Raw genomic sequence first — 16,375 nt, 5'->3', positions numbered from 1 at the left:
TTATTGCCTCTAGGGCATATTTCCTTCACCTTCGGCCAAAGATGGTCTATTATAGACCGCATTGCCAGCCCGGACATCCTGTGGAGCTCCGCCATAGCAGCCACCTTCTCATTCAGCGGCAGCGGGCGAGTGGGAGCATTGAACTGCGACCAGAAAAGCTTCTCCACTTCTTCATCGCCTTGACCCTGGAAGAACTTGACAGCGTCAGCTGTACTATTCGCCAAGTCCGCATATGCGTCTGCAGGACTCAAGCTCCCCGCCAGGGGAGCATACTTCGGAAACAAGAACTTCGTCCGCAGCAAGTATGATCCCCCAGCCACGATTTTGTCGGCCTATTGGAGCTCTTCCCGAATACTGCGGATCTCGGTCCGCATCTCCTTGGCGACATTAAGTGCCTTGTCCAGCGCAGCCAAACTAGCCTTACTCTCCTTTTCGAGGAGTGCGTACCGGTCGGTGGCGTTCTTTAACTCCCCAGCCATTCTGGCTATCTTTTCTTTGCTTCGGCGATGAGTAGCCTGTTCGGCTCTCAATTCTTCGGCCGCCTTTAGGGCAGCCGCATTGCTAGCCCGAGCTTGTTCCTTGGCTTGAGCAAGTTCCGCCCTGAGGGCCTCCATGGCAGTAGCACCATCTGCAGTGCAACCACATTGCATCAATATTCTGCCCCTCTTACATTTCCCTATACATCATAATAAGGGAAGCCGAGCACACACCCTGTGACTCCTCCAGCCGCTTATTCACCAGCGTGATATCAGCATCAATTGATCTGATCTGTCTCCTTCGTTCGGCAGCTTCAACAGACTGGTCGGCTGCCGAATCCTTGTATACCTGCGCACATGTACGGCGCAACCATTAGTATATGATCCCCCATTTGCTGCCTACGGTGGGCAACCAGAGTCTCAGGGGCTACTATCTATAGGGAGCACACCTAGCGCATGCTTTATAACCAAAAATTTGTGCATTTTTTTACTACATACCTCAAAGACTTTGAGCAGGCTTATAAATGCCTAATTCAAGCCGCTGGTAGCAGATGAAATCTTCGTGAGCACCGTGCTCATTAAGGAGCGGTGCTCCTCCGAGAGCGCGGCTTGCTCCAGACGACCCGTCAGTGCGTCCGGCCGGACACTAAACTGCGCCGGACCCTTCTCATCGCCTCCCGTAGGAGCCGAACGCTCCAGGCTCTGGGCGGCTGACGTATTAGTCTCCAGCTTCGGCAGATCTGGACTCCTCCGTGACGACACCTATGTGTCGCCCGCTTCATGAGGCGGAGAGTTGGGTGGAGTCTCACTCTCCATCATCTCCGGACGGAGGTCCCCCGAAGACGAACTCTATTGAGGAGAGCTGCTCGCCGGACTACAAAAGACGATGTCCTGGTTATGGATCTCGGAATAACATTACACCTTCGAATTAATAAATAACTGACGGCTCGATGGAGAGATGGCCTGTTGGTGGGCATGACGCGGTGAGGGTGCCCGTCGCGGCAGAGCCCTCTGGTGATGTTTTCTTCCCTTGCTTGGGCGTCTCCGCCTCCAAGTCTTCGGAGGCGGCCCTTTTCTTGCCGCGTGGGGAGGAGGCTTTGGCCTACCCTTTCCTGCTATCCTCCATAGGATGGGTAGCGATTTCCCCGGTCTGGATGCGTAGCATGTGAAGTTCGGCTTCACTGCCCTTTCCTTCGCCTTTCCCTGAAGGGATTTTGCTGAGCGCCCGGCCCAGCATCTTTGCAATAGTGGGACCAGGCGAGCCTTCGGGAAGTGGCGCCGGACACCTGATTCTCTCCGCCTTATTGAGCCATTCCAGGCCACGGAAGGATTCTCAGAATAATGGTTATAATAAATATAAATGAAGTGTCCGGCTTCAAGGTCACTTACTTGGGCATCTAGGCGATTGCAGCTTAGGCCCGCATCCTCTGTGGTGTCCGGACACTTTGCTTGTGGTCCGAAGAATAATTTACACATTCCTTCGAGCGACAGGCCGAAGAAGTGCTTAACGGTCCACGGACCCTCCGTATTAAACTCCCACATACGGAGAGGCCGACGTTTGCGCGGCAACATCCGCCGGACTAGCATTACTTGAATTATGCTGACAAGATTTATGTCCCTCTTAATAAGCTCCCGGATGCAGTTATGTAGTTCTGGTACATCACCAGCAGGCCCATAATTCCGTCCCACATTGGTCCAAGACGCCAACTATGATGGGGGGCCTGAGCGGAACTCGGGGGCAGCTACCCACTTTGTGCCTCCAGGAGCAGTGCCATAGAACCATCTCCATTGCCATACGTCGGATACTTCCAGAAAAGAACCCTCTGTCCATGGGGCATCAACGTTCCTGCTTATTATGGCGCCTCCGCACTCTGCATGTCGCCCCTCGATCATCTTTGGCTTCACATTGAAGGTCTTTAGCCATAAGCCAAAGTGTGGGTTGATGTGGAGAAAGGCCTCGCACACAATAATGAAAGATCAGATGTGGAGGATGGGGTCTGGAGCCAGATCGTGGAAATCCAAGCCATAGTAGAACATGAGCCCCCTCACAAAGGGGTCGAGGATGAGGCCTAGGCCTCGGAGGAAGTGAGGAGTAAACACGACGCTCTCATTGGGCTCCGGCTTGGGGATGACTTGCCCCGGGGCAAGAAGCCTGTGCTGGATATCAGTGGTCAGGTATCCGACCTTCCTAAGCTTCGCAATATACTCGTCCTGAATCGAGGAGGCCACCCACCGGCCTGCTATATCGGATCCGGACATACTGGAGGATCTGGGGTGTTGGAGCTTAGGTTTTGGGCGATGGAGCTCGAGGTGTGAGAAGGAGCAGGAGAGGTGGAAACCAGGCATAGGCCTTGGCCCCTTTATAAAAAGGATGAATACGAAGAGTCCTCAGCGTGGCCGCTTGAGACTTATCTGAAATACACAGAATTATACCAACGGTCGCCGTGGGGTCACATATGCCCATATTGATGAAAAATCCCATATTAAGAGGGACACGATCTCTGTTTTGGCAGGATGTGTCGATAAAACTGCCTCGCAACGCGAGTCGAGGTGGAGCAGAAGCGCTGGTTCGTGTTGGACCCGGCCACGATGCAAGGGCACGACGTACTAAGATTGCCAGCTGAACGGATTTATGCTAAGGGTATGAGAAGATCATCTTGCAGATCTGGACACGGTCTACGTGTTCAATAACAACTTTGGAGTATTCGGAGGAGGAACCCGCCTTGCAATGCCGAAGACAAGACTGCGCGCTGGACTCATCGTCATTGAAGCCTGGTTCAGGGGCTACTGAGGGAGTCCTGGATAAGGGGGTATCCGGACAGCCGGACTATATTCATCGTCCGGACTATAGAAGCGTCAAGATACAAGACTCAAGACTTCGGCTCATGTCCGAATAGGACTCTCCTTTGCGTGGAAGACAAGCTTGGCGATCCGGATATTATATTTCCTTCCTTGTAACCGACTCCATGTAAACCCTAGCTCTCCGGTGCCTATATAAACCGGAGAGGATGGTCCTTAGAAGGCCAATCACATTTACAACCATACCATCATAGGCTAGCTCTTAGGGTTTAGCCTTTATGATCTCGTGGTAGATCTACTCTTGTATTCCACATATCTTCAATATTAATCAAGCAGGAAGTAGGGTTTTACCTCCATCGAGAGGGCCGGAACCTGGGTAAACATTGTGTCCCTTGCTTCCTGTTACCATCAGCCTAAGACGCATAGATCGGGACCCCCTACCCGAGATCCGACAATTTTGACACTGACATCTATCCCCCGAATACTCAGGTGTTTCACCGTTGATTTTGCCAACTGCCATCGGGAGGCCGAGGTAACGCTCTGAGAAAGCTTCAACTGGAACTCCTAGTGTTTGCTTCAAACTTTGTCTAAGAGATGTGGGTGTTTTGGGACTGAAGAAGATCGAGCTTTTGCTCCTGTTGACACATTGTCCCGAAGCTTCCCCATAGATCTCTAGAATTTCATTCAACCTTGTTGCACTCTCCGCATTCACCTTGATGAAGATAAGACTGTCATCAGCGAACAAGAGATGACTCACCCATGGTGCTCTGAAGTTTACTCTAATCCCTCGATCAACAAAGTTGCCATAGTACTCCAAGAGCAACGAGAAGCCTTCAGAACATAGTAGGAAGAGGTAGGGGGGTACTGGACACCTGTAGGAGTTGAAGTTGTGTTTTGTGAGTAGAATAGCAAATTTCGTAGCTCATACGTGTGCTAGATAGGGAGGCGTTGACTCTGAAAGCGCTCTCTTCTCAGTTTCTTAGTTCGATGTAAACTCTGTGTTTCTGATTGACGATGTACAATCGAATTGGATTCCACCCTCAAATGAATAAAGTGCCGTAAGGGTGGATTCTCAAAAAAAAATTCTTGTATTCCGTTCTTGTCCATACACATATGTGTTATGTTTCCTACAAAACTGGAGCCTCCCTAGCGTAGATTATTGCCAATTTAACGGATTCAATTTCGATATGTGATCCATTTCCTGCCAAACGCAGTCCCGGAGAGAGCCTCTTTTTGGGAAGAAATAAATATTAGCCTGGTATCAATAACCGAGGATGGGGTGGAAGAAGAACTACATAGCGACAATATGGCGAACCAAAACATGGTCATGAGGATCGAGACAACAACAACAAAAAACTACACACACACACACACACTGTTTATTAAATCAAATGGTCTACGGATCAACTGGCGTTTGAAGAAGCAAAGCCCATCGTCAGGTCAATCAAAATTTGACAAATTTCGTACATTTATTGTCAGGGGTTGCAGCAAATTAATCTAATAAAAACAATCACATAAAAAATTACCTAAACCACTGTAGTTCTTTACCACTTCCTAAGAATTGAAAATCTGATCCATGGTTTTTGTTATTGCTGCCAATCTCCTTTTCCTTATCAGGTCCTCGAGACTGGTTCCAGGCATAGGTGAAAGGCTGGGGCTCGCGACCCAGCCCTACCCTTGCGAAAGGTCACCTAGCGCCGCCACCACTGTCACCCAGCGCTACCGGGATCCCTCCTCTCATGCCCACCTCATCTCCCCTCCCCCTTGCATCACTCCCGCGAGTGACTGAGGGGCGAACCCTAGGCGTCGGGACTAGGTCATCTCCGCACGTCTCCTCCCCTCGTCGCCGCCAGTGATACGGTCTTTATAGAATAACACGGTCACAACATTGATACGGTCTTCTGCAACTTTGATCATTATTCTTGGCTAGATTATTTAATTCAGCAGTTATATTACACACGCATGATACTTATCTGACTAGCTTAGGTGGCAATCATAATGCTTGCCACATGCTTGCAATTTAAACATTTGCAAACACTGATTTGTTCTACTGTATAGTCCCCATTACACGGAAAAAAACTAGGATGGGATCGTGTTATAATTGTCCTATAAAACATTGATTCACATCAAAATGACAAGGTCAATGTTGCCAATTAATCAGTATGATTGGTGGATTTAGATTTATGCATGCCCAACTACCCATGATTTCTAATCTCTCGTTTTTTACAATACCACTTTGTTTCCCCAAGTCTCCTATTTTCAATTGCATTTCACAATTGATCTAATTTTTCTCTCCAGCCATGCACTCCCTATACTAGCTTCTACTATTTCCTCACTTGTGATCTATTTGATAGCAACAATAGAAGGCGTATGATATAGTGAACTGGGAGTTTCTCCGACAAGTCCTCCTGGACCGAGGATTTTCATCGTTCTGGGTTCACCGCATGATGCTGTTGGAAATATGCCCTAGAGGCAATAATAAAAGTATTATTATATTTCATTGTTCATGATAATTGTCTTTTATTCATGCTATAACTGTATTATCCGGAAATCGTAATACACGTGTGAATACTTAGACCACACTATGTCCCTGGTAAGCCTCTAGTTGACCAGCTCGTTGTGATCAACAGATAGTCATGGTTTCCTGACTATGGACATTGGATGTCGTTGATAACGGGATCACATCATTAGGAGAATGATGTGATGGACAAGACCCAATCCTAAGCATAGCATAAAAGATCGTGTAGTTCGTTTTGCTAGAGCTTTGCAAGTGTCAAGTATCTCTTCCTTCGACCATGAGATCGTGTAACTCCCGGATACCGTAAGAGTGCCTTGGGTGTATCAAACGTCACAACGTAACTGGGTGACTATAAAGGTGCATTACAGGTATCTCCGAAAGTAGCTGTTGGGTTGACACGGATCGAGACTGGGATTTGTCACTCTGTATGACGGAGAGGTATCTCTGGGCCCACTTGGTAATGCATCATCATATTGAGCTCAATGTGACCAAGGTGTTGGACACGGGATCATGCATTACGGTATGAGTAAAGTGACTTGCCGGTAACGAGACTGAACAAGGTATTGGGATACCGACGATCGAGTCTCGGGCAAGTAACGTACCGATTGACAAAGGGAATTGCATACAGGGTTTGATCGAATCCTCGACATAGTGGTTCATCCGATGACAACATCGAGGAGCATGTGGGAGCCATCATGGGTATCCAGATCCCGCTGATGGTTATTGACTGAGAGCGTCTCGGTCATGTCTGCATGTCTCCCGAACCCGTAGGGTCTACACACTTAAGGTTCGGTGACGCTAGGGTTATGAAGATATGGATATGCAGAAACCCGAATGTTGTTCGGAGTCCTGGATGAGATCCCGGACGTCACGAGGAGTTCTGGAATGGTCCGGAGGTAAAGAATCATATATAGGAAGTGCTATTTCGGGCATCGGGACAAGTTTCGGGGTTATCGGTATTGTACCGGGACCACCGGAAGGGTCCCGGGGGTCCACCGGGTGGGGCCACCTGTCCCGGGGGGCCACATGGGCTGTAGGGGGTGCGCCTTGGCCATCATGGGCCAAGGGCACCAGCCCCTATAGGCCCATGCGCCTAGGGTTTCCCCCTAGGAGGAGTCCTAGTGGTGGAAGGCACCCCTAGGTGCCTTGGGGGGGAGGGAAACCTCCCCTAGGCCGCCGCCCCCCCTAGTAGATCTCATCTACTAGGGCCGGCGCCCCCCCTTGGCACCCCTATATATAGTGAGGGAGAGGAGGGACTTCATACACCAGCCCCTGGCGCCTCCTCCCCCCCCCGTTACGTCTCTCCCTCGTAGTCTCGGCGAAGCCCTGCTGCTGTGACGCCCTGCATCCACCACCACGCCGTCGTGCTGCTGGATCTTCATCAACCTCTCCTTCCCCCTTGCTGGATCAAGAAGGAGGAGACGTCTCCCGTCCCGTACGTGTGTTGAACGCGGAGGTGCCGTCCGTTCGGCGCTGGTCATCGGTGATTTGGATCACGTCGAGTACGACTACATCATCACCTTGCAAGCTTCCGCACGCGATCTACAAGTGGTATGTAGATGCAAACTCTCTCCCTAGACTCGTTGCTTAGATGAACTCATAGATGGATCTTGGTGAAACCGTAGGAAAAATTTTAATTTTCTGCAACGTTCCCCAACAGTGGTATCAGAGCTAGGTCTATGCATAGTTCTCTTTGCACGAGTAGAACACAACTTTGTTGTGGGCGTGGATTTTGTCATCTTACTTGCCTCTACTAGTCTTTTCTTGCTCAAAGGTATTGTGGGATGAAGCGGCCCGGACCAACCTTACACGTACACTTATGTGAGACCGGTTCCACCGACTGACATGCACAAGTTGCATAAGGTGGCTGGCGGGTGTCTGTCTCTCCCACCTTAGTTGGAGCGGAATCGATGAACAGGGCCCTTATGAAGGGTAAATAGAAGTTGACAAAATCACGTTGTGGTGATTCGTAGGTAAGAAAACGTTCTTGCTAGAACCCAATTGCAGCCACGTAAAAGATGCAACAACAATTAGAGGACGTCTAACTTGTTTTTGCAGCGATTGATCATGTGATGTGATATGGCCAGAAGTTGTGATGAATGATGAATTGTGATGTATGAGATCATGTTCTTTGTAATAGGATTCACGACTTGCATGTCGATGAGTATGACAACCGGCAGGAGCCATAGGAGTTGTCATTATTTTTTTGTATGACCGGCGTGTCATTGAATAACGTCATGTAAACTACTTTACTTTATTGCTAAACGTTAGTCATAGAAGTAGAAGTAGTCGTTGGCGTGACAACTTCATGAAGACACGATGATGGAGATCATGGTGTCAAGCCGGTGACAAGATGATCATGGAGCCCCGAAGATGAAGATCAATGGAGCTATATGATATTGGCCATATCATGTCACAACTATATAATTGCATGTGATGTTTATTATGTATTATGCATCTTGTTTACTTAGGATGACGGTAGTAAATAAGATGATCCCTTATAAAATTTCAAGAAGTGTTCTCCCCTAACTGTGCACCGTTGCTACAGTTCGTCGTTTCTAAGCACCACGTGATGATCGGGTGTGATGGATTCTTACGTTCACATACAACGGGTGTAAGACAATTTTACACAGCGAAAACACTTAGGGTTAACTTGACGAGCCTAGCATGTGCAGACATGGCCTCGGAACACGGAGACCGAAAGGTCGAACACGAGTCGTATGGAAGATACGATCAACATGAAAATGTTCACCGACGATGACTAGTCCGTCTCACGTGATGATCGGACACGGCCTAGTCGACTCGGATCGTGTAACACTTAGATGACTAAAGGGATGTCTAATCTAAGTGGGAGTTCATAATTTGATTAGAACTTTATTATCATGAACTTAGTCTAAAACCTTTGCAAATATGTCTTGTAGATCAATGGCCAACGCTAATGTCAACATGAACTTCAACGCGTTCCTAGAGAAAACCAAGCTGAAAGATGATGGCAGCAACTATACGGACTGGGTCCGGAACCTGAGGATCATCCTCATAGCTGCCAGGAAACAATATGTCCTAGAAGGACCGCTAGGTGACGCTCCCGTCCCAGAGAACCAAGACATTATGAATGCTTGGCAGTCTCGCGCTGATGATTACTCCCTCGTTCAGTGCGGCATGCTTTACAGCTTAGAACCGGGGCTCCAAAAGCGTTTTGAGCATCACGGAGCATATGAGATGTTCGAAGAGCTGAAACTAGTTTTCCAAGCTCATGCCCGGGTCGAGAGATATGATGTCTCCGACAAGTTCTATAGTTGTAAGATGGAGGAAAACAGTTCTGTCAGTGAGCACATCCTGAAGATGTCTGGGTTGCACAACCGTATGACCCAGCTGAACATTAACCTCCCAGATGAGGCGATCATTGACAGAATCCTACAGTTGCTCCCACCAAGCTACAAGAGCTTTGTGATGAACTACAACATGCAGGGAATGGAAAAGACCATTCCTGAAGTGTTCTCGATGCTGAAGTCAGCAGAGGCTGAAATCAAGAAAGGACATCAAGTGTTGATGGTCAATAAGACCACTAAGTTCAAGAAGGGCAAGGGTAAGAAGAACTTCAAGAAGGACGGCAAAGATGTTGCCGCGCCTGGTAAGCCAGTTACCGGGAAGAAGTCAAAGAATGGACCCAAGCCTGAGACTGAGTGCTTTTATTGCAAGGGGAAGGGTCACTGGAAGCGGAACTGCCCCAAATACTTAGCTGATAAGAAGGCCGGCAACACCAAAGGTATATTTGATATACATGTGATTGATGTGTACCTTACCAGTAATCGTAGTAACTCCTGGGTATTTGATACCGGTGCCGTTGCTCATATTTGTAACTCACAGCAGGAGCTGCGGAATAAACGGAGACTGGCAAAGGACGAGGTGACGATGCGCGTCGGGAATGGTTCCAGAGTCGATGTGATCGCCGTCGGCACGCTGCCTCTACATTTACCTACGGGATTAGTTTTGAACCTTAATAATTGTTATTTTGTGCCAAGTTTGAGCATGAACATTGTATCAGGATCTCGTTTAATACGAGATGGCTACTCATTTAAGTCTGAGAATAATGGTTGTTCGATTTATATGAGAGATATGTTTTATGGTCATGCTCCGATGGTCAATGGTTTATTCTTAATGAATCTCGAGCGTAATATTACACATGTTCATAGTGTAGATGCCAAAAGATTTAAAGTTGATAACGATAGTCCCACATACTTGTGGCACTGTCGCCTTGGTCACATTGGTGTCAAGCGCATGAAGAAGCTCCATGCCGATGGACTTTTAGAGTCTCTTGATTATGAATCGTTTGACACGTGCGAACCATGCCTCTTGGGCAAAATGACCAAGACTCCGTTCTCCGGAACAATGGAGCGAGCAACCAACTTGTTGGAAATCATACATACCGATGTGTGCGGTCCAATGAGCGTTGAGGCTCGCGGAGGATATCGTTATGTTCTCACTCTCACAGATGACTTGAGTAGATATGGGTATGTCTACTTAATGAAACACAAGTCTGAGACCTTTGAAAAGTTCAAGGAATTTCAGAATGAGGTGGAGAATCAACGTGACCGAAAGATAAAATTCTTACGATCAGATCGTGGAGGAGAATACTTAAGTCACGAATTTGGTACACACTTAAAGAAATGTGGAATCGTTTCACAGCTCACGCCGCCTGGAACACCTCAGCGAAACAGTGTGTCCGAACGTCGTAATCGCACTCTATTGGATATGGTGCGGTCTATGATGTCTCTTACCGATTTACGCTATCATTTTGGGGATACGCTCTAGAGACAGCTACATTCACTTTAAATAGGGCACCGTCTAAATCCGTTGAGACGACACCGTATGAATTATGGTTTGGAAAGAAACCTAAGCTGTCGTTTCTAAAAGTTTGGGGATGCGAAGCTTATGTCAAGAAACTTCAACCTGAAAAGCTCGAACCCAAGTCGGAAAAATGCGTATTCATAGGATACCCTAAGGAAACTGTAGGGTATACCTTCTACTTAAGATCCGAAGGCAAGATCTTTGTTGCCAAGAACGGATGCTTTCTGGAAAAAGAGTTTCTCTCGAAAGAAGTAAGTGGGAGGAAAGTAGAACTCGATGAAGTACTACCTCTTGAGCGGGATAGTGACGCAGCACAGGAAACCGTTCCTGTGATGCCCACACCAACTGAAGAGGAAAACCATGATAATGATCAAGGTACTTCGGATCAAGTTACTGCTGAACTTCGTAGGTCCACAAGGACACGTTCCACACCAGAGTGGTACGGCAACCCTGTCCTGGAAATCATGTTGTTAGACAACAATGAACCTTCGAACTATGAAGAAGCAATGGCGGGCCCGGATTCCAACAAATGGCTTGAAGCCATGAAATCCGAGATAGAATCCATGTATGAAAACAAAGTATGGACTTTGACAGACTTGCCCGATGATCGGCGAGCGATAGAAAACAAATGGATCTTTAAGAAGAAGACGGACGCGGATGGTAATGTTACCATCTATAAAGCTCGACTTGTCGCTAAGGGTTATCGACAGGTTCAAGGGATTGACTACGACGAGACATTCTCTCCCGTAGCGAAGCTAAAGTCCGTCCGAATCATGTTAGCAATTGCCGCATACTATGATTATGAGATATGGCAGATGGACGTCAAAACAGCATTCCTTAACGGGCATCTTAAGGAAGAACTGTATATGATGCAGCCGGAAGGTTTTGTCGATCCTCGGAACGCTAACAAAGTATGCAAGCTCCAGCGATCCATTTATGGACTGGTGCAAGCATCTCGGAGTTGGCACATTCGCTTTGATGAGATGATCAAAGCGTTTGGGTTTATGCAGACTTATGGAGAAGCCTGCGTTTACAAGAAAGTGAGTGGGAGCTCTGTAGCATTTCTCATATTATATGTAGATGACATACTCCTGATGGGAAATAATATAGAATTTCTGGACAACATTAAGGCCTACTTGAATAAGTGTTTTTCAATGAAGGACCTTGGAGAAGCTGCTTATATATTAGTCGTCAAGATCTATAGAGATAGATCGAGACGCCTCATAGGTCTTTCACAAAGCACATACCTTGATAAGATTTTGAAGAGATTCAGAATGGATCAGTCCAAGAAGGGGTTCTTGCCTATGTTACAAGGTATGAGACTGAGCTCAGCTCAGTCACCGACCACGGCAAAAGATAAAGAAGAGATGAGTGTCATCCCCTATGCTTCAGCCATAGGATCTATTATGTATGCCATGCTGTGTACCAGACCCGATGTAAACCTTGCCGTAAGTTTGGTAGCAAGATACCAAAGTAATCCCGGCAAGGAACACTGGACAGCGGTCAAGAATATCCTGAAGTACCTGAAAAGGACAAAGGACATGTTTCTCGTTTATGGAGGAGACGAAGAGCTCGTCGTAAAGGGTTACGTCGACGCTAGCTTCGACTCAGATCTGGATGACTCTAAGTCACAAACCGGATACGTGTATATGTTGAATGGTGGAGCAGTAAGCTGGTGCAGCTGCAAGCAGAGCGTCGTGGCGGGATCTACGTGTGAAGCGGAGTACATGGCAGCCTCGGAGGCAGCACATGAAGCGATTTGGGTGAAGGAGTTCATCACCGACCTAGGAGTCATACCCAATGCGTCGGGGCCGATCAAACTCTTCTGTGACAACACTGGAGCTATTGCCCTCGCAAAGGAGCCCAGGTTTCACAAGAAGACCAGGCACATCAAGCGTCATTTCAACTCCATCCGTGAAAATGTTCAAGATGGAGACATAGAGATTTTCAAAGTGCACACGGATCTGAATGTCGCAGATCCGCTGACTAAACCTCTCTCGCGTGCAAAACATGATCAACACCAGAACTCTATGGGTGTTCGATTCATCACAATGTAACTAGATTAGTGACTCTAGTGCAAGTGGGAGACTGTTGGAAATATGCCCTAGAGGCAATAATAAAAGTATTATTATATTTCATTGTTCATGATAATTGTCTTTTATTCATGCTATAACTGTATTATCCGGAAATCGTAATACACGTGTGAATACTTAGACCACACTATGTCCCTGGTAAGCCTCTAGTTGACCAGCTCGTTGTGATCAACAGATAGTCATGGTTTCCTGACTATGGACATTGGATGTCGTTGATAACGGGATCACATCATTAGGAGAATGATGTGATGGACAAGACCCAATCCTAAGCATAGCATAAAAGATCGTGTAGTTCGTTTTGCTAGAGCTTTGCAAGTGTCAAGTATCTCTTCCTTCGACCATGAGATCGTGTAACTCCCGGATACCGTAAGAGTGCCTTGGGTGTATCAAACATCACAACGTAACTGGGTGACTATAAAGGTGCATTACAGGTATCTCCAAAAGTAGCTGTCGAGTTGACACGGATCGAGACTGGGATTTGTCACTCCGTATGATGGAGAGGTATCTCTGGGCCCACTCGGTAATGCATCATCATATTGAGCTCAATGTGACCAAGGTGTTGGACACGGGATCATGCATTACGGTACGAGTAAAGTGACTTGCCGCTAACGAGACTGAACAAGGTATTGGGATACCGACGATCGAGTCTCGGGCAAGTAACGTACCGATTGACAAAGGGAATTGCATACAGGGTTTGATCGAATCCTCGACATAGTGGTTCATCCGATGACAACATCGAGGAGCATGTGGGAGCCATCATGGGTATCCAGATCCCGCTGATGGTTATTGACTGAGAGCGTCTCGGTCATGTCTGCATGTCTCCCGAACCCGTAGGGTCTACACACTTAAGGTTCGGTGACGCTAGGGTTATGAAGATATGGATATGCAGAAACCCGAATGTTGTTCGGAGTCCCGGATGAGATCCCGGACGTCACGAGGAGTTCCGGAATGGTCCGGAGGTAAAGAATTATATATAGGAAGTGCTATTTCGGGCATCGGGACAAGTTTCGGGGTTATCGGTATTGTACCGGGACCACCGGAAGGGTCCCGGGGGTCCACCGGGTGGGGCCACCTGTCCCGGGGGGCCACATGGGCTGTAGGGGGTGCGCCTTGGCCATCATGGGCCAAGTGCACCAGCCCCTATAGGCCCATGCGCCTAGGGTTTCCCCCTAGGAGGAGTCCTAGTGGTGGAAGGCACCCCTAGGTGCCTTGGGGGGGGAGGGAAACCTCCCCTAGGCCGCCGCCCCCCCTAGTAGATCTCATCTACTAGGGCCGGCGCCCCCCTTGGCACCCCTATATATAGTGGGGGAGAGGAGGGACTTCATACACCAGCCCCTGGCGCCTCCTCCTCCCCCCGTTACGTCTCTCCCTCGTAGTCTCGGCGAAGCCCTGCTGCTGTGACGCCCTGCATCCACCACCACGCCGTCGTGCTGCTGGATCTTCATCAACCTCTCCTTCCCCCTTGCTGGATCAAGAAGGAGGAGACGTCTCCCGTCCCGTACGTGTGTTGAACGCGGAGGTGCCGTCCGTTCGGCGCTGGTCATCGGTGATTTGGATCACGTCGAGTACGACTACATCATCACCTTGCAAGCTTCCGCACGCGATCTACAAGTGGTATGTAGATGCAAACTCTCTCCCTAGACTCGTTGCTTAGATGAACTCATAGATGGATCTTGGTGAAACCGTAGGAAAAATTTTAATTTTCTGCAACGTTCTCCAACAGATGCAATTGGTCTCGGGGGGCCAAACAGCGATTACGGTGAATGGAGAAGTAGGGAACTTCTTCCACAACAAGCGTGGGCTGCGTCAAGGGGACCCAGCCTCGCCATTGCTCTTTAACTTTGTGGCAGACGCCCTGGGCGCTATGCTAGACAAAGCTCGTATTGTGGTCCATATCAGGGGAGTGGTTGGCAATCTGATCCCGGGAGGCGTGTCACACCTTCAATACGCTGATGACACCCTTCTCCTCTTTGAGCCTGACCTACACAGTATCGCAACGATAAAGGCCATTCTTCTTTGTTTCAAGCTTATGTCCGGGCTAAAAATAAATTTTCACAAATGTGAAGTGGTGTCCATAGGGATGGATGCAGCCGAAAGCCTGCGGGTAGCCAATTTGCTTAATTGCAAACTGGGAAAACTGCCTTTCACCTACCTCGGCCTCTCGATCACAGAGAAAAAATGCTCGATTGCCGATTGGGAACCTCTCAACACTAAGGTGGCGGGCAGGGTTTGCCCGTGGAGAGGTCGTTTTATGTCTTCAGGGGCTAGACTCATCCTAACAAGTTCCAGCCTATTGTCCCTGCCAATGTTTGCCATGGGTCTGTTCTTGCTGGCTGACGGGGTCCACACCAAAATGAACACCCCACGGGCCCGTTTCTTTTGGGAAGGAGCGGGACAGAAGCGTAAATACCACATGGTTAAATGGCAGGCCGTGTGTAGACCTAAAGCCCGGGGGGCCTTGGGATCATCAACTCTAAGTTGATTAATATTGCACTTATGTGCAAGTGGATTTGGAAGCTGTCTCAGGGAGAGACCGGCCTCTGGATGGATCTCCTCTGTGCTAAATACTTTCCGGAGGGGAATTTCTTTGAGGCAGCGGCCCACGGATCACCTTTCTGGAACTCCACCCAATCACTAAAACCGTTCTTCGCCAGGGGTGCGAGGTTTTCGGTTAATAATGGACGCTCCACGCGTTTCTGGCTCGACACATGGATAGGCCAACATCCTCTTTGGTCGGAATTCCGCCAACTATACTCCATCGCTGTCCAGCCCAACCAATTGGTTGCTTCAGCTCTTAGCTCCTTCCCGCCCCCTATTCACTTTAGAAGGGAGCTCTCGGGGCCAGAAAGGGAGGATTGGGATCGCCTTCGGGCTAAGATAGCGGACGTGTGCTTGTCGAACAACGCGGATACAGTGTCCTGGAGGCTTTCGGGCTCTAGCAAATTTACTGGCAAGTCCCTTTATAGAGAGCTGTCCCGAGGCCATGTCCCTATGGCTGCCGCGGGGCTTTGGAAGGCTCGTATTCCTCTCAAGATCAAGGTGCTCCTCTGACAACTTTGCCAAGACCGCCTACCTACTTCCATCAATATTGCCAAACGCAATGGCCCGGCCTCCGGGCCTTGTGCGTTGTGTGGTGTCCCGGAAGACGCTGACCATGTGTTCTTCCGGTGCTCTTTGGCGCGCTTTGCCTGGAGCGCGGTCCATGAGGCCGTGGGGGTGGATTGGGATCCATGCTCCCGCCCCGAGCTTGTGTCGTCTTTGTCCTCGGTCCAGAGGTTCTTTGCGTCGTGTTATGTGGACAAGTGCGGCGGCCATGTTGTGGGCTTTGTGGCATATTCATAACAAGTTTACTATTGAGGGTGTGTTCCCCTCTTACCCTGCTGACGTAATCTACAAATGCATCTTGTTCTTGCAGCAATGGGCCCCGCTGGGAAGGCAGCAGGACTCTGATCTGCATCTTCTGGCTCTTGCTCGCCTTCGCTCTGTCTACTCCGCGTCGCGAGCCCGTGAATCAATGGAAGGCTGACCGGCGGCAACCTTCGCATTGATTCCCGCGGGAAACCGAGGTGATGAGGACGACGAAGATTCTCGGCATCGCCCAGTCGCTAACTCAGCGGGTCCACCAAGCTTTCGCGCCAAAA

The sequence above is a fragment of the Triticum aestivum genome, chromosome 3B (genome assembly GCF_018294505.1).
Source record: "Triticum aestivum cultivar Chinese Spring chromosome 3B, IWGSC CS RefSeq v2.1, whole genome shotgun sequence".
NCBI classification, from domain to species: Eukaryota; Viridiplantae; Streptophyta; class Magnoliopsida; order Poales; family Poaceae; genus Triticum; species Triticum aestivum.
The sequence above is the reverse complement of the archived record's forward strand: the minus strand, read 5'-3'. Positions refer to the sequence as shown.